The sequence below is a fragment of the Hirundo rustica genome, chromosome 1 (genome assembly GCF_015227805.2).
Source record: "Hirundo rustica isolate bHirRus1 chromosome 1, bHirRus1.pri.v3, whole genome shotgun sequence".
NCBI lineage: Eukaryota > Metazoa > Chordata > Aves > Passeriformes > Hirundinidae > Hirundo > Hirundo rustica.
Genome location: NC_053450.1, coordinates 107,238,345 through 107,263,455, shown reverse-complemented (window position 1 = coordinate 107,263,455; position 25,111 = coordinate 107,238,345). Strand labels below are relative to the sequence as shown.

Genomic DNA, 25,111 nt, shown 5'->3' with positions numbered 1-25,111 from the left:
AGTGTCCCAATTTCCCCGTGAAAATTTTCTTTCACTTAGAAAAATGCACTTCTCACCTTACATACTTCAGCATACGCTATGGGAATGTCTGCCCTATAAACAGCCTCACATGGGTACTGCCTCCATACACTGCCAGTAACTAGAAAGCACTCTAAAGCCCCTGCTTCATAAAGTCATTGGATATCTAAATCATGAATTTCAAATTCTCAGCTGTCACTGCCTAACTATGCCCTCTGCATTTCAGCTTAGTCATGATATATGACATTATCACCCTCTCGCACTTCACATCTTCCTTCAGCGCTAACCGAACAACCTGTTTAGCATTCCTTTTGACCATGTTTACCACAGCTGCAATTAGTTAATCTAAACAGTCATCATGAACTCACTCTTGTAAAAAACAATTTTGTTTACTTCTTGTTTATGTATTTCTCTCTGTATTTAGTCTGCTTTTTCCTCTCAGTAACTGGGAATTTACGTGTAATAGCTGGGAAAAAAAGGACAAAAAAGTGATGTTATATATTTTCATGTAACAGCTCATTACCTATGTAAGACTCTAGAATGATCGAACACAGTTTTAAGATCCCATGTGACTAAAAAATTGTACATTTGAATGAAAGGAGACCTTTTCCACAACAACTTTTTCCAAGGAACCAAAAAAGAAGCATACTGATGGCGGATTACCTGAAAGCCTGGAAACTACAACCATGAAAAAGGAAGTAGTAAATACCAGCAACATTACTTCCAGTCGGAAGAGGGCAGCTGCAGCAGGACGTTAAGGAAGTGTTTGCTTGGGGTATTTTCCCTAAACGTGACAGAGCACTCCAGTGCTCTTCCCCTGGAATCAACCCAATTTGTAACTTTGGAATGCTCATGTCACACATTAAGTGTTAACGCAGATTATTTATGAGCTCTTATAAACTAAGATAAACTAGGAAATTCAATTTACCCAATCATCCAGCTTGCCTACTGTAAAACCAACAGATGAGAAAACATGAAGCCTGAAACTGGAGTCACTTCAAACATCTAAGCAGCTGTAAAGTCCTACAACTAAGGACCTTCACTGACATATGAGGACTTGGCAAGAATCCATTGTAGATGTTATTTACGAAAATAGTACAATTCTAATTAAAACTGAAAATACTGTCGTTTTATGGCGTAATGTCTTTTTCCTTTCTCTAATAAACTATGTGTCAGAACACCAGCATACCCATGCAAGCATAGCGGTTGTTGCTCCGATTTGGGTTTAAGCCTCCTTCGTAAGAAAGTCCCCAAGGAAAACACATTCTGCCCACGAACTGTAAGCAGTATGTCTACATGAATTTATAGGTAGGTTTAATTTACTAAAAAAAAAAAAACAAAAACAAAAACAAAAAAAAAAAAAAACCCACACAAAAACCAAACCAAAGATGAGTCATTATTGCACTCGTTCTGAAGTTACTTCCTTGTTAGAAGGGCTTATCAGTAAATTACTGTGTAAAAATAAAATACTTCAATAGTTACAAACAAATTTATATCTACGTGTTTCTGAAAGTCAGCATTCCATGTATCAAGTGGAAACATTAGAAAACAAACACCAGAAATTAATGAGGGAAACTTAAAATCCAGGCGTGACCCAGTTACCAGCCTGGAGACCAGAATAGGTCTCACTTGATGACTGTCAAAAACTAGATGCATGACCTCACATGGTTTGCATAATTTATCTGCAATTCAATTTACCCAGCCTTAATTAGGGAAAATCTAACTTACCTGGATTGCAGTTTGTCATCAATATAGAATGTGTCCTAGAAATGCATGTTACCACACAGATATTCATACATAGTATTTTAAATCTTCAGAACCAAGTGCTCTCCATTGGAATGTACAGAGTCTTTGCCATGTATTACTTGTTTGATGACTGTTTCAATCTTCTAGAAGAAAAAGGGACCCATTTGCTTGACTTACTACCTGCTGAGAACATTAATACAGAATTTCAAATCTAATAAATGAATAAGCAGGGGACAAATGGATTTTGCAAGTTTATTGCATAGTAGTTACATTACTTCTCAACTGGCCAATCTTTAATGATATTTTTGAAAAGAGATTACTTATCATGAACAGCATTTCCTTTAAATAATCATGTAGCTTACAGTCTTTAAAACCTGTAAAGGAAATTAAGCTGGAAGCACTCACTGGATCAATCCGCTCATTTGTGAGTAAACAAGGATTTGCCAGTCTGCCAAAATCATTTCCCTACTCCGAAATTATTGCCATTGAAATTGGTAACACTGCTCAATGCAAGTTACAGATCTTGTGTGTTATAAGCAGAGAGATGTTATCATCAGCTGGTGTTAAGTCTATGCCGTTCTTAAGACAATGAAACTACATCAATTTACAGCTGCTGAAAATTTGTCCCAGTGTGTCTTTTGCACTGATTAAACCACAGAGCCAGTTTTGAAGCTCCGACTGATTGCAGCAAGACCAATGCCTACAGGACGCAAGAGAGACTGTAAGTAAGCCATCCTAGAATCAGTACACTTTTCTTCCCCGCTATTCATTCCAAGTTTAAAGTTAGCTGTTCAAAATCATGACCTGGGTGGAAGTCAAGAGCGCAGCAGATTTTAAAATTTCTTAGGTTTCTTTTATGTACTCCCTGAAATTCTGTTTAATAATAGTGATTTCTTAGGCCAAGTCCAATTACTGTACTCATGCAAATAACCCCAGAAAAGCCCACAGGAAAGCAGTACCATCAGGAAAACATGATTTGGCCCACAGTTTTACTCCAACAGAATGAAGTTTCAAAGTTACTTGTGCACTGTTTTCTTCCTATCTGAGAACTATAATTACACCTGTGTTAAAAATCTCTTAGCATTTCCTCTGTCATCATTATGTAATTTTTCTTCTGTGGGTATGATGTGGGGCAAAACTCATCTGAGCAATCCTCACTTGCACGCTTAGTCCTGGGGCAGTCAAAATGACTAGCCCATAGCATAAAGAAATAATTGCTTGAAAAAGGATTTTGCAGGAGGGGTACTCAGCTGTTTCTTAGACCACCATCCTGTAAAACTGCAGACAACAGAGAGAAAATAAATCTGATTTAGAGAAGACATCTTTAATCGAGGTGAGTTTCTCTATGTGATTCTAAGTGCGTGAATTCTTTCAAATAGCTAATAAACACATTTCTGACTTAATGAGTACACTGCATATAACAGGGCAGTTCTCAAAAGTATCTCCATGCATCTTGCCAAGGGGCATACACCGTAATTACCTATAGGTATTTTCCTTTACACTTCACAGGAGATCTACAGCTGCTTGCATTCTGTGAGCATTGCATGCAACAATTTTCCTAACAACTGAATTAACTTTTAACTGCAAGGAATAAAACCTCAAAACTCCCGCTTCAGGAGGCTACCAATAAGCATGTAAATAGAGCTAATCATTAAAATTGGTTATAACAAGAAAAAAATTTTGAAGATGTTCCTTAGCACTACTCCACTGTAAGATACCTATCAAAAAAAAAATTAAAATGGCATATTCTTCAACTTAAGCATGCCCACATAGAATAAGATTTATCAATAGCACAAAATACTCTATCTAGTCTCCTCCATGCAACTTTTTAAAAGAACTTAAAAAAACCCCATGCTAGACACCACAAAACTCTTAAAATGAGCTAATCAATCACCTTTCCGCACAGCTGCATTTTCTTTCATTAAAGTAATAGAAATATCTGAGGGATTCCCATTTTTACCTTTGCATTTTTCCTTTTCCAGTATCCATAACCAATCATCGCTCTGCTCTTCCATTATGCTTCGTATATTGCAGAGTGAGAAGCATCTTCATTAAATAGTATTAAAAATAGAACACACCCGATCTCCCCACCGGAGCATGCTCTGACAGTGCTGATACCACAGCTCTCAAGGTAACCATGACCAGCTGGGAACTGAGAGGCAAACTCAGTGCGAGATTAGCAATTTGCAAGCCCAATTGTGCACACAAACTTGCCTCGATCCGTGACGAAGACTGCTAAAACAAAACCAGCGTGCAGTTAAATTATGCGACTGAAAAGTTGCAGATCAGTTTACAGTACGGTTTTGCTTTGGTTGGTTGGTTTTTTTTGTTTGTTTGTTTTTACCCCCTCCCCATCACCCTCAGCTTCAATTGCTCTGTACTTGCCTAAAACGTGCATATGCCATTTAGAAGAAGGCGCACCGGGCATGCATCTGGCTCAGCATTGCAACGGCAGAGAAGTCAAACAGGTGAGGCACAGACACTTGTGTCCCTCTCTAATGCTTTTGTTTCCCCTCCCGGCACATTTACAGCGATGTCACACGGCGGCGGGATGAGTTTTAAGCAAAACACCTGGAAGCGCAGAGACACACCTAGCACGTAAAAATGCACCCGGAATCTGAGCGTGTTCCCCCCGCTGGCTGACACGGTAAATGAAGGCAAAATAAATAACAGCAATTAAAACAAGGCTGCGCAATGGCTGCGCTAGATGAGCACGTCGGGGTTAGATTTACAAGCGATATCGCCTGAGACGCAGAGACAAGTAGGCAGAATACACCAAGCGGAGTAACATGAACTGCTTTTTGTGAAAACAGGACACCTAACAATACAGCTGTAACTACTGGGCTGTGATCCTCCTCCACCGCATGCAAAAAGAGATGCTAAGGAAGCATCAGGTAAATCTGTCGCCGTCACATCGCCACCCTTAAGAACAATGCCAGTCCAAGCAGCCCAGGCTTGCCCCACAGCAAACACGGCTTTGAAAGCGGATCCTGCGATGCTGTTCACAAATCAGCGAGTAAAAGTTGAGATTTCTTTAAGAGTTTGATCCATTTTAGCTAAAATGACGGCTAGGAGGAGGGCGAGCTCCCCCCGCAGACCCCCTCCCTGGCGCTCGTGTCCCCCGCCCCAGCCCGGCTCCCGGCCGCCGGCCACCTCACCTCGGCGCCCGACCCCGACCCGCCTCTGCTCCCGCCAGCAGCGCCTCTGGCGATGACCGCCGGGCGGCCCAAACTTTGGGAAGCCGCCGCCCTCCGCCGGGCAGGCGGCCCCGCGACCGCGCCGAGCCCTTCCCGCCCTACCTGGCTGTCACCAGCGCTACGCTGCCGCTCCGCAGTCCCGTGCCAGGCTCCAGTACCGATAGCATCCTGCCCCGCCGCGCTATGAGCGACACCCTTTTTTCTTTTTCTTTTCCCTCCCCCTCTAGTAAATACCACATTTTAGAGCCGGAATCCTGCAGCCGCTATTAATAATTGCCCATCGCACGCAATAAAGGCAAACCCCGGTTCCATACACAGCTCCTGTTTCCCCCTCTCTTCGCTCCACATGCTTCAGCCGCCCTGACCTCAAAAATTAAAAGATCACGGGGAGGGGTGAGGGTGGAGGGGGGGGGGGGGGAGAATGGGGAGAATGACTCCAACTAAATGACAGAAAACACATGCTAGGAAAAAAAAAAAAAAAAGACAAGGAAAAAAAAATCGCGACAACAAAGAACATCACGCCACACAAATGTCGACAGATTCTGCTTTGGCTTCCTTGGGTTTTTTTTTTGTTTTTTTTTCTTTCCTTTTTTTTTTTTTTCTTTTTTTTCTTTTTTTTTTTCTTTTTTTTACCTTGCCTGCAAACGGGATCTGCCCCCAGCGTCTTGGCGGCTCGGGCTATTTTTGTTTGTTTGGTATTTTTGGTTGGCCGGTTTGTTTATTTTGCTGCGGATACGCTGCTGTTACAGTACAGTGACTGTCTTCCTGAAAGACATGGTCTCTTCCTCCGCCTCCGCCGCGGGAGGAGATCCGCCGCCGCGCCGCGGTGCTGGCCGGGCGCGGTGGCCGCGGCGGCACCGCCCGACCCGCCGGCCGCCTCCTATCCCGGCCCGGCCCGGTCCGGTCCGCCGCTCCGCCCGCCTCTGCCTGTCCGCTCTCGGCGCCTGCCCGGATCCCCTTCTGGCTCGCTCCTCTCTCCCCGTCCTCCGTCCTTTATCTGCCGCGCTCCCGGGCTGTACTGTCTGTCTGCGAGTCTCTCCCTCTGCCTTTCTCTCTCTCCCCGCCCACGCAGCGTGGTGCGCCCCGGACCGCAGGCAGCGCCGCGCTCCGGCTCCGCCGCTCGCCGGCTCCGCGCTCGCTGCGCTCAGCGCCGCTGCTCCGGCTGCCGCTCCCCGGGCTGCCGCGCAGGACCCGCCGGCCCCGGCGCCATTGCGCTGCCCGCCCTCACCCCACCCAGCCCCGCGCACGACGCGGAGATGCTCGGCCGGGCCGGTGTCTGTGTGTGGGGGGTGGCTCGCTCTGTCTGTTTGTCCGTCCGCCCGCCCGCCCGCGTGCCTGTGGATGCCCGCACGCCGGCCCCTCCAGTCACATTGTTTCCCCCCCTCTTCCCTCAAGCCCTCCCCGTCAGCCCATCCTCAGCCAGAAGCAAAGACAAAGCACCCGAGCGGGGCTAATAAGGAGGAAGCTCGTTAATCCCCTCCGATTCCTTGTTATTTGCTCCCACCCACTCCCTGTAGCCCCCGACACACGACCCCCAAGAAAAATAAACAGGGAAGGAAATGGGCCTTGACTCCAGAGGACATCTTTAAGTGAAAGGTCTTGGGAGGGTGGTTTTAATTATTATTTTTGCTGGTGAAACCTGTCAGCCTTCAGGCTGATCAGCCGAGCTGCTGAAAGGGGTTAAAAAAAAAAAAAAAAAAAAAAAAAAAAAAAAAAAAAAAAAAAAAAGACTGCAGCAGATTTTGGGTGGTAGCAGATGAGACACTGAAAAATGGGGCACTTGATCCCCTTCCCCCTCCCCTGCCCAGCATGTCTCTATCTGGGATCTGGCTCGATGATATTTCCCTCTGAGCCTTGCTGCACACCATCAAGGCAGAGGGAAACAGGCAGTTCACCAGCACATGCGTTTCCGATACATAAAACCGCTGCTATGCATTTAAAACCCGGGCCTCGTTTTATCCAATTGAATACATCCAGGCATTCATTCTGCACCCAGCCGAGAAAAGGGCATTTACCTCTTTGCTAGGTGGCTATTAATATGCAGTAAATTATAGCAGTACAATGCCAAATGTAATTGCCATAGATCATTTAGAGCAAATCCAGCAATTCAGCTGCTGGAAATGCATGTCTGTGAATAACCATGCATCTGGTACAATGCCCTCTACTACAATAATCTGAAAGGAGACAGAAGTGTCTGGTACTAGCTGCAATTAGTAATTCTATGGATGAAAAATAAACAGTCAATAAGTACAAAGCAGCAAGGTCCTATGAAATATAGAGATCATTTCTGTCTGCGGTGATATGAATAACCCAACTCCCACAGACAGACAATTCTTATTTAAAATACACTGTTAAAAAATGCACTCCTTTCATGATGAGCTTTCAGAAAGCCCTAGTTAGAGAAGACAGTTTGCCACGGTGAATGAATGTAGCAGAACTTGCGTACCAGTAAATATGGACAAATATACAAAAGGCCAGGGGAGAGTTGCAGGGAAATGTTTGCTTTAGTAGGTATTACCCTTGCACCCCTGGAACCTTTCTTTCCCCTCAGGAGCGAGCACCTGCTTTTACTGGGGACTGCTGAATGGAATCAGACTGGAAGAATAGAGTGAGTGATGAGCCACAACAGGGTGTGCATTAGCCGGCTCTTGGTGCACGCTTCAAGTGATCAGAGGCATTCATCCAGGCACACCAAAACCTCTTCTGCTAATGCACCTCCTGATGTGGTTTCCTCCTAGGATGGTCGCGTGTGGCTCCATCTACTTTTAATTTCATTCTTTAGCATGTTCCCACATTGTGCTACAGGTTCCATCTGAAAGCAAAAAGGCCAGCAGAGAGGCTGTAAATGGCACTTGTGTGCTACACCTGGTGACGGGGCAAGGACCAGTTCTTTGCTTTTTGCCATTTGACGTTGCAGCCATCTCAACAATGAACCAAAGTTAATTTTCCAAGGTGGTTATCAAAACTATTCTGAACATACAGCGAAATGGAGAGAGCCTCACCTGGCTGCTGCCCATCATTCCTTTACTCCCAAGCAGGGTACCCAGAGAAGGGAGAGGATGCACGCTGCATCAGTACACAAAAGCAGTACTCACTCATGCCTTCACTAAATGCCTTGCAACTCACCTCCAGAAGGGAAGGGAACGATAGTAATGAACCTTTCAGAACCTTGCTCCAGTCACTAGACACAATGCACATGTAAAACAGCCACGTGTCCACAGCTTGTCTCCCACCGTTGAGATACTGGAGTGTCTTCAGAGCGGGAAGACCCAAAACTATATGTCAGATCTGTAAGAAGACAAAAGTTAATACAAGTTGTAGCCTGGCAGCTCATTCCACTCTCCCCTTTGAGGCTGGATGTGTCTGGAGATAGTTACCAGATGCTAGAAGGTTGCTACAGCAATACTGGTGGAAATAATCAGGAAAAAACCCAGTATCACTCCAGTATCATGTAATGTAGTTTTTCAACTCAGAATGCTGAATAGCATCAAACACAGCATGTGCAAATAAGTGAAATTGCCTTCCTTTGTTAAGAAGTCACCTCACACCTTCTCAGTCAGATGCTAATCTGACAGAATATGCAGCCTACTTCCCTTTCTTCAGGACTTTTCTATGTAGAAAGAAAAATCACAATCATTGCACGATATCGAAGAGGTGGCAAACCACAGCAATGACTTGCTGCTGCCTGTCCTGATCTGTAAACATGAGCAGGTATAATTGTCCATTTATTCTTCATGAAAGTTGGCAGAAGCTGTGTTTTTAAGCAGAAACAGGACTTGATCAGCTCTTCAGACCTCTGACACCTTTTTCTGTCTGTGACTAAATTTCGAGGGTAATGGGGAAAAAAAAGACACAAGACCTACTTCACCAAGTACTTTCTTGAGCAAAACATCGAGCTAATTAACCAGCAGTACATGCTTTCTAGGACTCTGGTATTGCCAAGTGCCCCTGTGCAACAGAACCAACATATAGAGGTGAAGCACATGTGGACTGTATGTACACAAAATTCCTACAGACAACACTGAGTGCCTCAGCTCAAAGTATTTCCAAAGCATGATGACAGACTGTGTTACTTGTTCACTGCAAGCATACTTTCTAGCTGTGATATCTCAATTTCGCTTAGAAATCAAGAAAACCTTACTGGGCTCTCAAAACCCAGTATCAGACTGGAAGTATGAGACGTCAGAAAAATATACAGAGCTTCTTGCAGTTCTGCAATCATTCCTGGGAGAGAAGGCTGTTACTAAATGCATTAATAAAATCTTGCACAACTGGTTGCACATTTCTGCTGCTTCTAGTAATTTCTCAGTGAAAAAAAAAACCAACCCAAAACAAAAACAAACAAACAAACAAAAACCAAACACTTCAACATATAAAGTCTGTTGTGTTTTGGAGTTATGGAATGATTCAGTTTGAGGCACAGCAGTATGATAAGCTAACTGTTGATGTATTTTTTCATAATCTTATGTGAAAGAAATCAGTTTTAGGGATTCTTATTTATTTTTAAACTCCTTTCCACTTTTATGTCCTACATGTTACAAACAAATTAATCATGCATAATTTGCAGATGGACTTAAAAATACCGTGCATCTGTTTAAGACGACACTTTACTATATGTAAATACAGCCAAATTGCTCCAGTTTAAAATACTTCTCAGGAAGAGCTGAAATATTTTTCCAGCTACATGTCAAGTAAAGGAAAATTACCCAAGTAATTTGTGTAAAGCATGTTCTGGTAGCTCATATTTGACAAAAAAAAAAAAAAAAAAAAATGAAGCTTTATGCTCTTCCCAATGAACTCAGTAAGAATTTTGCGATGGATCTCATTAGGATTAAGATCAGGTGCCTAAATCTCGGATTCTTTCTTTGGAGAAAGATCAGTGAACAACCCTTTAAAAATATAATCTGTTGCTAGAGGGGCTGAGGCAGCTTTTTTCCCCCACTGAAAGCAAATAATCATTTCTTTGTATTTGACATTTCAAATCCCCTCTTAGTTTCTTTTAGAAATCCCAAAGTGTTTGATGTACCATATCTGTGTATCTTGAAAAGGATATTACAGTGTGGAGTTCCTCACCCCACACAAAAAAAAAAGTTGCCTGATCCCCCCTAAGACTGGAAACTGTAGCTCCTGCAACACTGCTCAGCTGTGACTTTCAGAAGGAGATGAGCTGGCTTTTTGACACCTAGCATTTATGCATATTGTCTCTCATGTTGTAGCCTTTTCTTCAATTTATGTTTACAGGCAGGAGGACTAGAGAACATTCAGGTCGCAGTGTAGGAGAGGCAGTGGCCTGTTTCATGGGCTGGCAGCTCAGAAAAGGATGTTCTAAAGTAATCCAGCGACCACAGAGAGAGCTTGTCCTTGTATCCTGACTCAGTCACACTGCTGACAGCATTGAAAGAGCTGTGACAGCGTGACATATTCAGGTGGTGGGCAGCTCTTAGTTGCACTGGACAGAAACACATCTGATATAGAAACTTAGCATAGTAGTACTTTTCATGATGTGTATGTGTGGCATGCACGATAGTACAAAGCTGCAAAGCATGCAGTGGTGAGTAAGAGAAAGAGTACTAAGAAGAGTCAGCTGGAGTGGTGTGAACTGTGGTGTTAGAATGGGCCAGAGAGAAAATGGTGAGGAAAAGAGGAGGAGGGAGAGTTCCAGGCAGGGAATGCAGTGACTTGGTTATCTTGGGATCTGTGATTCATTGTAGAGAATGTGCACTACCTGCACTTATTAGAGTACTGTAGGGAAGAAATCAGGCTGAGGGAATTCCAAACTCTTTCAATAGGATTTATGAGCTTTAATAATCCAGCAGCTCAGGGTCACCTAAGAACCCAGGAAGTGCTTGGCTCACAAATATGAGCGGATCTAAGGAGAAATATGACAAACACAGCATCTGCCAGAGAGTAGTTGCAGCCCTTGGCCGAGGAGCCATGAGAATCACAAACAACTTTGACTGGCACAAAGCAGCTTCCCATCAAGATCTTACCAAGAAAAGACTTTATTGCTGCCCTCTGTCCAGAGCAAAGTATAACAGCGTAGGTTACCTCCCAGCACACCTGGCCAGCAGACAAGCTTTGATGACAATTTTCAGCTTCCACAATAAGATGTGGGTAATACAGGTTTTCAACACAGGTTCATGGTGTCTTTCTCTCACTGCTAAAACATCACAGACCTACATCTGCCCTTAAGGTGTCCTGGAAGAAGGGAAGCCAGGGGACCAGGGAGCTTCATGGCCAAGCAGACCAGTAATGACAGAGGAGGAAAGAAGAAAAAAACAATTTTGACAGGAATCCCCCCTTACCTTACAGAAATCCTGCTAGAGCAGGATTAAGAATAGGTGTAAAACATGCTTGTGGAGTTGTAGGCTTTGTTTAACTCTCAGAACCATGTATATTTTAGAGAAGAACATCACCCCAGCTATAGATTGGAAACCATATGAAAACTTAGAGAATGAAGTTGGCAAATGATTTGGGGGTGAAAAAAGGAAGATTTGCTGTGCCAGTCAGCCCATGTAACTCTGACTCACTAACACGTACTCACTAACACCAGCTTCTCCATTTGAAGTTCCTCTGAACTTGGTGCACTCTTAACCTTTGCTTCTAGAAGGTCTAGTCTTCTCTGAAATGAACATTTTAAATGTAAGAGTTTAACAGAAGGATCCCAACTTACATGAGGCCTGGACCTACCTTGCAAGTATTTTTCACAAGTAACTTGATGCCATACTACTATGTTGACACTCTTCAACCAGATACTATTTTTCAGTTTTCCTTTAAAAATTTTAAGAATAATTTGTCTTCTCCCATCAGAATCTCTAGAAAGCATCCTGGCCACAGTGTCTGTGTAACCTGGGTGTGTTTCTTTCCTGCTGCCCACCCTACCTTACTCCAGTGTATACTCTGAAGCTCACGCTGACCACCTTTATCCAGCGAGAAAAGCAACAAACAACAAACATTGGCCATGAACCTTTTTCAAGAGGAGGTGAGGGTGCCCTCCACAGCAGAGATGGTCAGGAGAGTAACAGAATTTTCTGGCAGATCAGTTCCCCTCACAATGAAATCAAGTACTTGCCCCCGTTAAGGCCATGCTGCGCTTTACAGGCAAAAACAAGGGTAACCAGGAAAAAAACCCCAAAACCCTAAACAAAATTAATCTAACTTAAAAAAAAAAAAAAAAAAAAAAAAAAAAAAAAAAAAAAAAGCCTAACCAGTGCTAAAACAAACTTGCAAAAAACAACTACTTGAGGCAACGTCTTTTTGCAGCTTATATATATCACTCTGGTTTTGGTCATCCTCAGTGGAAATGACCAGAAAAATAGGTATGTTACCACAATTTGATGCTGCCAGTGTGACTCTACTCTGAAGCATCCTACTCAAAGATCCCAAAAGTTGCAGCAGCCCTACTGTATGCAGAGAATAATTCTTACAATGACATTTAAAAAACCTTTCAAATTCTGTCAGTTGTGAAAAAAATGTGGCCTTTGTCATAGAGTTGGAAGTCTTAGAGGTTTTTCAAGGAGTTGTGGGTCAAAATCCTGCTGAGGTAATGACCCTCACCCACTTTCACTCATGTGGACCAGTTTTCCTTTTCTTAAAACTGTCATCCAAACATGAGATTAATTGGCATTAATTTAGCAATTTTCAGTGCTTCATCTTCAACACCTGGAATCAACTTTTGTGTTGGCTACTGGGCTGCAGAAAAGAGACAGCAAACAATGAATGACTGCTTATGTAAAAATTAGGTCCTTTTGACACTAAGTGATGGGGGCAGTGGGGAATCCCACAACCACTGTACTCCATGGACAGAGCACAAAGACAAATGCTTAAGCTTCCAGGATTTTGTGGTCTTGGGCCATTCAGGTCTTGGAATCTTAAGCATATTAATTTCTAAGCCACTGTCCTTAAAATAATACTGTTCCCTCAGATTTTCTCCAGCTGCCTTCTTTTTGTTTCGCCTTGCCTTATCCACTAGACATATTTAAATTTTTCTTTGTTTGGAATCTACATTTTTTCACACCCTAAAATTATAGCCTTTGCAATGTGCAAAGTCCCTTCATTGAAAGAACAGTACATGGTACAATTTTAGCATCATATAATTTCCTGCATATCTGTTAAATAATTTTCTTCCTTTTCTCCCTCCCCCTCTCTTTTTCTTTTCTTTTATTTTCTTTTTTCTTTTTTTTTTTCTTAATATAAAGGAGAGAAAGATTCAAAGTGCATATCCAGAGAGAGAGACAGACAGAAAACTTCACTGCCACATAATAACGTGCTACTCTGCAACTCACCTTTATTGCAACAACAGTCTTACATCAGTGACAAGACTTTCCCTATATATTGCTTCAGCCTTGGACTCTGTACTCAAAGGCACTATCGGTTCACAAATGTAAACCTACTAGTGGGTTTGTGACATTGTATCGCCAAATATCACATCAAAAATATTAAAACAAAACTGTTCATAACATTTTCCTGTGTACCATCTGGGCCTTGCAAGAAAGCTGACATTATCTGTCAAACTAAAGATAACCACATTTTCTCTCTTTTGTATCGTTAATGTTTGTCATCGCAAATTTCACTTTAATGCTCCAATTACATTATGACATTCTTAGAAACTGAATGGCACTAATGACTTTCATTATTATTTACACACTTCCTTAATTATAAGGCTCTCCCTCTCATTCACAACATGTTCTCCCTCATAACACTCGCTCTGATATAAAGCTAATGAATTTTAAACTTTCTATTACATAAAAGCCCATGATTAATTACCCAGCTTCCCAATCTCTTTATGATGCACAATACGGAGCTCTCCTGCAGCGATGCAGGAAAGGGGAGGGGAAGTGTGGAACTTTTATTCCCTCCTTACTAAAAGCAAATATAGAGATAAATAAAGTATCTTTCTCTTTAAAATGGCATATGCAAATTTAATTGAAAACAAATATACATCAAACCATTCCTCAGGAGAAAGCTAAATATCTCTCTACATCAGCTACATGTAGTAAACAGGATAATAATGACTATTCTTATCATCTTTAATTTTTCATGATGAGAATTTTTTAATATAGTTCAAGCAAATGAGAGGATAGAAATAAAAATACATTGTTTTTACATAAGACATATAGTGTGGTATGCTGTATCACCAAGATCAACTATTTATGTGGTTTTAATTATTCACAATACTGGGCTCCCTCACTGATAAAGAAAAAGACATGACAAAAAAGCCCACGGTTGTACCAGCACCACACCAGCTGAAGGGCAGTTGTGACAAATATAAATTACCCCACTTCAGACTGCCAAAGGTAATACAATAAACCAGAGTCTAGAAGACTTTGAAAGACATTGTGGGGGTACTGAACAGCCTAGCAATGAAATTCAGAGCTCACTAAGTACTGATACAGGCTGCAATCTGCACGAGCCGTACATGTCTCAATGCCTATGCTGCCAAAGGAAATTGGATTCCGGCAGCCAAAGGTAAATTTATTGACTGTCATGGGAGAAAGAATGGGTTAGTTAAAAAGTGTGGTAACTCTTACTCCATTTGATGGCTAGTAAACCTGACCTTAAGATTGGGGGGAACCTGTACATATAAAAAATTTATTTCCTGCCATTCCAAGGAAGTTCCCTTTTATGCCTCTCCCAAGTTAGAAAGCAGGAGTCTGTACCAATGCAAATACATACAAGGAATATAGTTCTTAATGGGATAAAAGCCTATCCTATCATGAATGAATTGATGGATATCCAGCTATGAATGATGTATTCATTTAAAGCAAGCATGGGACACCTAGAATGATGAAGATTAACTTGTTAGAGACATTAACCTATGTGTTGTCTTTATATTAACTCCTGCTGCTGATCTGCCGCAGATAAGAAAGTTTACTTTGTTGTGAGAAAAGCCTTTTTTTTTTTTTTTTTCTAAATTTGGTGTGTTTTCTTTTTAATACCATACACTTTAAATGCCTAATCACTTTCCAGTGTCAGGGAAAACCCAGGAAGCATATTGTATTAAATAATTCTATGGGAGCTCAGTATAATACAACCATACAATGTAACTTCACTGTGAAAACTCTGGGGGATGGTAACTATACTTCGGTCTGTATGGTCCTGCACAACAAATAACTTTAATTTTTCTTGGGGCCTGATCCAAGGTCCATGGAGTGAGCTACGTGATCATCCTACTATATTCATTTAAGCTCTCATTTCAAGACAGCTACTCATCAGCAATTTGAATTATGCAGCTCCCTAACATCAGAGACTGTTCTGTAATTTAAAAATGAATAACCAAACTCAGATTAATTGAAAATCTGTCCTTCCATTCTCTTTAATGTTGTTTGCATGCTGTGTATGTTACAAAAAGATTTTAGGAGTACATTATGAAGCAAAAAGTACAAAACACTCCTATTATTTCTTTAAGTCCATAGCTGGAAGCTGAGCTTCAGTGGGCAGGCAGGCTCCTGGCAGAAATTTAACAAGTATCAGATGTGGAAGAAAGAGACACAGATGCAGAAAGAGTGTAGGTCTCAGAATAAAATTAGTTTTCTGATTCTAATAAAGTTACTTTGTTTAGCAATCAGAAAAAAAGGCAACTATTCCAGCTTTAATCAACATGTGATTCAGGGCTTCATCATTTTTCCTCAGATATTGTACAGCTGCTCTGTGTAAATAGATAGAGTCCTCCTGAAATCTTTTTTTCTTAAGCTTCATCTGCTTTCTGTGGCTACTGCAGTTCATCTTCTTTTACTGACTCTGGGGTCAAGAGCCCTTGGACTCAGATATCTATAGGATATGTCTTTTATATTCAAAGCCTCCTGATATTCTGTGGAGAGAATGTGAGGCTGTCACAATGGGCCAGATTATGATCCTCAGTCAACTGCATGCCCATAAAGAAATTTCAGAATGCCCTCAAAAAGTCTTTGATTGGCATAATAGATGCCCTATAAGCTCTTGAAAAATTGGACCGTGACCTTAACTTCTGTTTTATTTGTTGGTGTTTTATATGACAGGTAGTTTTCCTTAAATTTTAGTGATTAATGAACCACAGTAGCTGCTAATCTTGATGACTGTTTCCATGTAAAATAGTTTCTATGTTAGACACCTTCATAGTGTTCCAATGTTATACAAGAATAATTATTCTCTAAAGAAAACAGTGTAGTCCTTGGACTCCTTATGTACTGACTATTAGTAATAGCAGTTACACAAAAGAAATGAGACATCATAGAGTAAGACACAAACATAATAAAACAGCTAGGCTAATCTTTATACAAAGATATTAAAACAACTGCATAATGTTCATAATAATGTCAGAGTAGGTGAAATTAGTCACAACTGTGACTAATGGGACACCTAATTTTACCTATTAAGTGGCACAAGGATTTGCAGTTACAATCTTATGATCCATTCTTAATGCAGACCAGACTTGTGATAAATTTACAGCCCACAGGACCTACCAATTAATATGACAATTAAGATAAATATATTTTAATGGCATATGGCATTATCCTTATGCTGTGTAGCTTTCAACAGTGTTTTTGTTGTAATATTTGTGTCACGAAATTCTAGCTGTTTAAGATAATTAAATGTGCCTATATCACCATATTCCCCAAAAGATGAATTTGACATAGGCCCTCCAGATTCTTTATGAAGAGGAAATATTTATTGAATAATTTGAAAGTGAGACAGGCATGGCAACCAGAAATTTTTTTCAAATCTGTAACTCTGTTACCTGGCCCTGGGCTCCACTGCTTATATAAGCATGTGAGGCATGAAGCCTTCCCATTTGCCTTTCCTGTCTAAGTCAGGAGAGCTTCACAGCTTACAGAAGTAAGTGACAGAGAGCAAAGTGCTTCAGAAGAGTGGGGATAGGACAGAGAGAAAGGCAAGATGCCACTATGAAAGCTAATTAGTTGTGGTGGGGATTAATCTGCTGAAGCTTGTTCTCACAATTGATTTTGTTGTTGCACGCCGTCTAAGATCTCTCTCTGTATGAGCCCATGAAAGATGAGCTGCATCGCCTGAGAAAGCTGCATGTGAAGCAGCATCGTTAGCCAGAAACCAGGTCTTGACTTCAAATATCAGGGCTCTGATCCTGATTCTACCTTTTATTGAATTGATCATTTTGAGAAATTCAAACTGTTTCCCAATGCCTTTGTTTGTTCTTCACAGCTGCTTCTTCTGATGTTTCTTCTGGCTATTGTAATTCTGGGGAAAGTACTATCCGTCATGATGAACTTGTGTTCATGTAGCGTCCTACGTCCCAGGCTGAAAACAGTCTCATTGAAGACAGTGGGAGTTTTACATTGATCTTGGCAGCAATCTTGTTTGCCAATAATATCATCTGTATGTATTCTTTTGAAATGTTTTATATTGATTAACACAGTTTTTAAAAGCACAAACAATAAATTATTCATTTTGATTTATAAAGTAGTTATAGTAAGTGTTTATTCCAGGGAGAGTATTTTTATACAAATCAGAATACTTAGAAAATAAGCCAAAAAAAACCCCAACAAATCAGCATTTCCTGGTATTATAAATTTAATATATTTTCTATAAACATAAACAAAACCAGGAAGCTCTTTCCTGAAATACCTTAGAAAAGAGATTAGCCCAGCAAGCCAGGAAAGCCAGTGAACATCATCAAAGACGGTGCCTTTTTGGGAAACACGTTACTATCAGCTCCCTTGCACTGAAGGCACAAGCAACTCTGACTGTTCATCGCATGAGTATATTGAACAAATTGTACTAAATCTGCAGCAGTAAAATTACAAAGCTCACCAATTTTTGGTAGAATTGCACGTCACTTGATGACCTAGTTGAATTTGATACAGGACAAAACCAAGACAGACCCAATCATTTGGAAATACTGTAAATCATGCCCCGCTATGGAGAATAGCACACATTAGGGACACAAATTTAAAAAGAAAAAAGCACTGCAATAAAATCTTAGCTGCGCTTAGGTGCATCTCTCCTTCCTATTTTTTGTACAATAGTTGGTACGGTAAACTGTATTTTGTGTGTAGTGCCTTCCTTCTACTAGGAGCTGGCAGCTTTTAAGCTTGACTGCAAGGATGGGGCAGGTACTCAGCCTTGCATACCTGAGTATCACAGCCAAAAGTGGTGTGCTAATTTCCAAAACAGCAGCAGGGGAGTCATAGTAGAGACACCAGTAAAGGCATCACAAGCTCCTAAATAGCAGAGATCTTTCCTTTTAATTGCAGTGCCTAGCAATTTTTTCAATGGTGAGCATTTTTCCAGTGTTCCCTGTAGACATTTTGTCAGCTTCTGTGCACTGTTCGTTTTGCTGATGCTCCTTAGCACACGTTGATAGCTGATAAAGCCATATATATCTACAGAGCCATTTGAGAAAATATCCAGAATTAAAAGCAGACACTGTTTCAATGCCACTCTTCTCCAAGACTTTTAGTGAACACCTGTAAGGGAGGTAGCCAACGGCTGCCTCATGTCTAGAGCAAAGTGGGTCCCCAAGATCCATTATTTATGCTGTTTCCCTCTTCTCCATTACCCTTTACCTCTAAAAAATAAACTATTTCATACTTTCTTTGCCCTTCTATTCCTCCACGTTACTGTTCTGTGTCCCCTGTACTCTTCTTTCTCATTTTCCTTTCCCTCTCTCCATACTCATGCCGGAGGGTATATCATGATGAGGTTCTCTAATCAATTGTCTGACTCATTGCCTTATGGCAGAATATTGCCATGGCTAATGACTAATATGACTGCAGGATTTCCAAATGTCATCTTACGAGATCTTAAAGACTGCCTATTAACTATTTTTTGGCCTTGCCGAGATTAGCTGTGTAGCAAAATAAACCAGAATGATTTAGCATAGTAAACTCATTTCTCAGCAGCTGATTTCTATTTATAGGTATAGCCTGAATAAAACAGGACAAAGTTTTTCTAAACTGAGAAATGCTCCATTTATGAACAGCTTTTCCTATGATATTCAAAGTGCTTATGTGCACAGTCAGTGACCAAAAATAGTATCTGAAACTTTCTACTTTTTGGTAGATTGCAATTGATATTTACATTCATATTATGATTCATTATAAAAGAAGAAATGAGGAAAACTTCCAAGGCAAATAGTTAGATGCACTGAGTTTGTTGATTTTTGTTTATGCAAACAAAATTCTTTTCCCTCCACATTACAGTTTTGTGATGAGGAATGGAACTTTGCATTTTCTCTCTGAAAATCCTGTATCCCTGAAAATGAAGCTAATATTTGTCCTTTCAGTTAAATGCAATTATTCTATAATAGTAAATCAGTTTTATTTTAGATTTACATGTAAACACACTTACTTTCAATAAGAATCGTTTACACTGGTAAGAATTACCGCAAAAACAGTAAAAATATAGGATGTACAAAGAGATTTGTAGGTGATTTTAAAGTCTGAAAAGATGCAGAGGATGCTTTTCAGCAAGCCTAATCATGCCAGTCCAGTATTATTTAAAGACACATATGTTAGTTCTGTTTTTCTCATCTTGCCATGCTCATGAAAGTACATTCTCACCCATTTGCCCTTTTCAAATTCCTGCACTGACATGAGCAAAGAACTAGCTAATCACAGGATTTTGATACTTCCTCTGGGCAATCAACTATTACACCCCCACATTTTGACCATTCCTAAAAACACAAGAATATTTGGCCATCTCTCTTGCACAAAACTAATTTCAGCATTGAAAAATTTCCCAGATATCCATTTATTAATACTTACTGACACCTTCTTGATCAACTCAACTTGTCACCTTGCCAGGAATGGTAAAATGGCATCGATGTGAAACAAACATCCTCAGCAATACTGTGAGAATGGTGGAGTGCTGGGGAGTGATAATTCTTTGCTGATGATTGTCACTGGATTAGCAAGAAGCATTATCTTGGATATAAAACAACAGAGCCTATAGCTAAAGAAGGAGATACAACATCAAATTGGGAAACGTACTGTAAAGACTGGTGTTAGAAAACTAATGAATAACGTCACAAGGTCTTAAACTAGTTATTCTCATTGAGACAGCTTGTTAGATCATCAGATTGCCTAGATGAGAAACCTGCTCCCATTACTTGCCTGTTTGTGGTGTCAAACCCAATTAGTATTTCTCCAGATGAATTTTCATTCATTAGAGCTGGAAAGCCAAGTAGAGAAAAAGCACAGTGGAACTGAATTTGCTTCCCCTTCACAAACAGAGTTTTCTCTGCACGTAGGTGTCACAAGTATGAGAAGCACACACTGAGATTGGCTCTAGTGACTGTCACAGCTGTCCCTTCCCCACAGCCCTGCAAGCTTTGCTTTCTCTAACACCCAGCCTCCAGAAACAGTAAGGAGTTCCACAGTACTAACCTGAAAAATCCAACACAGCAGAGAAAACTCCACCTGTGTACTCAACCAGAGCTAATTTGCTGACAGCTCTCATGTCAGCCAAAACAGGCTATGTCCTCCATCAGTCTGCCCGTGTTTCTTATTCATTCTGTGCATGTGGCCTTTTTCCCCCTCAAAGCTCTATATGCAAAGATAAACCACTGCTGACTCCATCCTGTAGTTCCACATTAGCATGTTCACATCAGGTTACCCTATCTTACAATACAATAAGAGTCACTTCACTACTAATATTTCTTCTAAGCCCAGGATCTGGTCGAAGAAAGTAGAATTTTGGCAGCAGGGATGAAAACAATGCTCTGCTGAATTCATGCCACTGATTTCACCTGAGCCTGATTTTCACAACTCATCTTTATATGAGGGTTATACAACAGTGGCTAAGTTTTAAAATTCTTTATTTCCTGTTATGTATGCCTTAACCTCATGCAGTGTACCTAATACACTTAGAAAACTGATGAAATATTAAGGCAATAAGGTCGTCTCCTTTTTAGAGGGTAAATATTGCAGTATTTTTTTTTTTTTTTTAATCAAATGCAAAGCTTTCCAGGTGTTGAATTTGTAGTGACATTTGCAATGTTCCTGAAGCATTATAAGGAGAATCTGTGAATTTTAAGTAGAGATGATCAATAAGGTTTGAGAAATATTATATTAAAATTTATATCTCAAGCCCATGATCCTGATAGAGCTGACACTTAGTACATACTCAGTCATCATTATTTTTATCATTTTTCCTATTCTGTGAAAACACTACTGATCTTGTTTTGACCATCACCTATACAAGCAAACTATTAAACTCCTCATTTAATAAGAGAGTAATTTTATAATGGGATTTAAAACTCTGGGTGCAATGCAGTCAACATCAAACACTGGCTTAAATCTCTTGCACTTGAATTCGTATTTGTCATCAGAAGGGAGTAAAAGGGGGTTTTTTTATTATTATTTTTAAAGCATCTGTGGCTCATGGTAGCAAAGGTTATATATTCAGGAATATGCTTTAAATTAACTTGGGTGCTGTTAAAGAAACCTACTCCCCCCAGCTGAACCGAAAATAGGTTGCTTTCTTTCAGTTTTTTAATGGACAGATAATCTGAATGTTCAGTTTTGCATTTGTTACACAATTGCTTCTTTATTCTGAGTCATTTGGTAACCTCCCAAAATAGTTCACTCTTCCTGAATTAGCTGCGCAGTGTTATAGATCATGTCGACAGAAAAGCCCATCTCCTTGCTCCTGCACAGCCAATGTGCTACAGGGCGCCCGCATCAGCTGAGTCGTTGCAGTGTGTCTTAACTCTAACAGATGTTTCTGCCAGCCTCTCTCAGAGCCAGAAGGGAAAATAAAAGAAAGAGAAGCAATGGATCACAGGCCAAAACAATTGCTCAGTTCTAACAATAAAACACTATGTTCATGGAGGTGGACTGGGAGAAAAACAAAATGTTTGGTTTTCTCGGATCAGTAGCCAACAGCTAGAATAGGACGTGCTCTCATTTTTGCGATAGAGGAACTGTCTGTTTCGCACCCCAGTTTTTAATGGAGTCCCAGCTGTCCCAGTGATGTCCTGCAAATAGGAGCCCAGGAATGGAAAAAATGAATTTATTTTCTTTTTCGGAAGTACTAATATATTATTCAGCACTCAGTAGTAGGCGTTCTTCCAGGATTATTTGCTCAGGTGAATTAGATTCTCTTTTGTTTTGCTTTTTAACTAGGTGATAGGTGTTCAGAGAATTAATTTACAATTAAAAAAAGCTTCAGCTGCGTGGTGAGACAGGAATGGAAAAATTAAGGAAGTCCAAACTAAAGTATGTTTTAAAATATAATTTAATCAATAATGTAATTTAATCAAAGACAGAAAAAATCAATCATGAAATTAGAAAGAGCTTTCAGGTAAATGACAAGTTAATGTTGTCAATCCAAGCTTTACTGAGAAAAAAAACAAACTGAGAACAAAAAAGAACAATGTGTTGGAATTTCATGTATACCCTATAAGCACTCCATGCAATCAATGTAACAAAGCTAAAAAAATAAAACTTCCTGTTGCTGCAGCTTGTGGAAAATCCAAACATTTTCCATGTAATTCTGCAGAAAAAAGAAACATACATGTCTCACATTCTTCTTCCTAATGTTCTAAGAGGGATGCAATATTAATGGGATATACATTTTTTGTTAAGAAGAAGTATAGCTTATTTTCCTCATTTGTCTCAGGCCTTCCTGAAAGTATTTGTTGTTATTGTTTTATGTCAGTTGCCATAAGAAAGCTTTCCCCTATCTGTTCCTTTTTGAAAGGGCCCTACCATGAACTTTCATATTCTTTTTTTCTTTTTTGCTGTCCAAAGGAATGGGGAAATACAAGGAATCATACTCCACTTCCATCACTAAAAACAGGAAGCCCTTTTCTGCTGCACTGGAAGCAAGGATGGCTTTATCCTGGAGTGAATTAACTGCTTCCCTCCAGGACAAAGCTCAGCTATGAGCTCCCTGAGAAGTTTCTTCTCCCACTAGATAAAACCCTATAAAAATAAGGTGACTCCTGAGGCTTACTGTGCAAGGGTTGAGGGACAAAGATGGATTTTTTTCCTTTCACTATACTTAAATTTCCTGTAAAGGTGGGGCCATTTGAGATATGTGCACACTTACACATGTGGAGAAGTCAGTGGAGTGGATCTGATTCTACCAGAAGCCCACTTCTGCTCCTGAAGTGCACTAAATAAATACTGAAACAATTATTTATAAGCTCTTTCCTAGCACTAAACTTGAAATATTTTTCTTTATCCAAAATGTGCATCCATGCATACAAATGACCAAGATTCAAGTGTATGAATTTTGCTAACAATATCTCATAGAATTTTGATGTCATGGTGAGGAATAGTCATTTTCTAGCGTTAAACATCCCCATTTGAATTCCACGAGTGTTGCAATAGAGGCTCAACTGTTTGCCACCAGTCAGTGTTTTTTGTACTTTTATGTCAACTTTGAGTCTTCTTATTTCTAAAGTAACCACTTTTCACATCATATGAGAGCTTTCCTAGGGTTTTATTCATTGTCATCATTCTTTTCTGAAATACCCTCTAAACTCATAGAGTCCTCTCTAAAATAAAGTGACCTACAGTTCTATACAGGTCACTCCAGGTGAAAAAGTATTTGTGAGTCACATAACAACATGTCAACTTGTCTTTACTGTTTACAAGTACCTAATGATTCCTAATTCATGACTTTCCTAATTAATATTTTTAGCCACAAATGCATCTTGTCTGCATAATAATAATGATAAACCTGCATGCTGATGTCCCTTTTGCCATCTTGCTGATGTTAATGCAAAAATCCTCTAAGGTCTGTCTAGGAAGCAAGAAACATTTTTTGAAAGAATGCCAAGATTTCAGCATTCTATTTCAAAACAAGGTTCTCAAATATTTAAAAAAAAGGAAAAACAGACATGAGAGAAAGTGTGCACAAACCACACAAAAGATCTTGCCTGCTCTCCCTGAGATCTTCACAGTCTCCTAGTAGCTCATCTGTGGAGGATCATAGCCTGAATCTAGCAAAGCCATCTGATTTCTTCTCTCTCCCTCTTCTGTGATAAAGACCAGCAGATGATCAAGATGCAATTTGCTTTTTCAAGAACAGTTGAACTCTTTTGGCAGACCTACTATTTTATCATGGGGCATATATAATGTAATTACAACAGAAACATTTGGAATAAATGTTTTCTTTGTCTATATAACCATGTACATACATTAATGTCAAACATGGGAAAGTCCATAATGCAGTAAGATTTGAGTTTAACCTTCATACAAAACACAATTTTAAGTGAAAAAGTCAAAATGGCCTTTTCTTGAAACAGTTTGTTTTGAGTATTTAGAAATCAGTGATGTTCTTAATCTGGTCAATACCCTTTCCTATAATCTGACTGTCTGTTCTGTTCTTTACTTTGTAACTTTTTCACATTATAGTTTTCTATATTTTTCAATTTTTGTTTCATTCTGTAAGGCAAAAGATGGAAGGAAAATGAACTCACGGCAAGGACTGAGCTCTAGTGAAGCAGTTGATTGTCTCTGGAGAGTGTTAGTGAGAAAGCTATGCTAGCTTGCAATTGTTTTGTGAAAACTAATCATTGCTAAATGACACTTTGAAGTCTTGCATGTGCAATCCTATGTATTAGGTAACTTTGATTTAAGGATGGAGGAACATGTGAAACAGTGTAAGAGAAAAACTTGGCATGGATCTCTACTCATTTATATGATCATTTTTATGATTTACTGTAACATATTCTTCAGCTAAGGCAGTTGGTAATAGAAGTAGGAACTCAGTGGAACTCATAGATGCATCTACAGCTTGGCACCTTCTAAAAGGATGCTCAGAGCACCAGAATGAGAGCATTTCCAACCACCTCATCATGTTTTAGATAAGGGGATGCCTCTTGGTTTGCTTTCTGATCTTCACGCTTTTTTTGCCACAGGAGCACATTGAAAGGCTTATGAATATATACAAGTGTGCATATGTACCTGCAAACACAGGCACAAGCATGAGTTAAAAGCTCCCCCTCCTTTTCTTGCTTAATCATATAATCCCAGGCATCATAGGCAAACCTCTGGGAACATGGCACAGCACAGCACAAATACAGGAATGATGTTATCTTTTCCATCCCGAAAGAAGCCCTGGCTCTGTGGATCCCTGAGCACAGTAAGCGCAGAACCAGGACTCCTGCTCATGGCCGGTGCTTCCAACATAGGGCTGTGCGGTGTCTCTGAGACACAAAACACACTGTACTGGTGCTAACA

At 40.2% G+C, this 25,111-nt stretch overlaps 1 protein-coding gene across 23 annotated transcripts in view; it reads right to left on the bottom strand.

Moving 5' to 3' along the window:
* The window catches only part of ARPP21 (cAMP regulated phosphoprotein 21), a 196,970-nt gene that overhangs the window by 133,935 nt on the left and 37,924 nt on the right, over positions 1-25,111 (bottom strand). For 6 of the 23 annotated variants that reach the window (XM_040086952.2, XM_058423594.1, XM_058423599.1 and 3 more), the window contains exon 2: positions 8,088-8,249. The gene's annotated coding sequence lies outside the window, so the exon portion shown is untranslated. Of the gene's footprint in view, positions 1-1,746; positions 1,948-3,724; positions 3,992-4,149; positions 4,336-4,922; positions 4,997-5,063; positions 5,301-5,594; positions 5,795-8,087; positions 8,250-25,111 lie in introns of those variants that run through there. The other 17 variants (XM_040086907.1, XM_058423600.1, XM_040087049.2 and 14 more) reach the window with 13 other exon arrangements.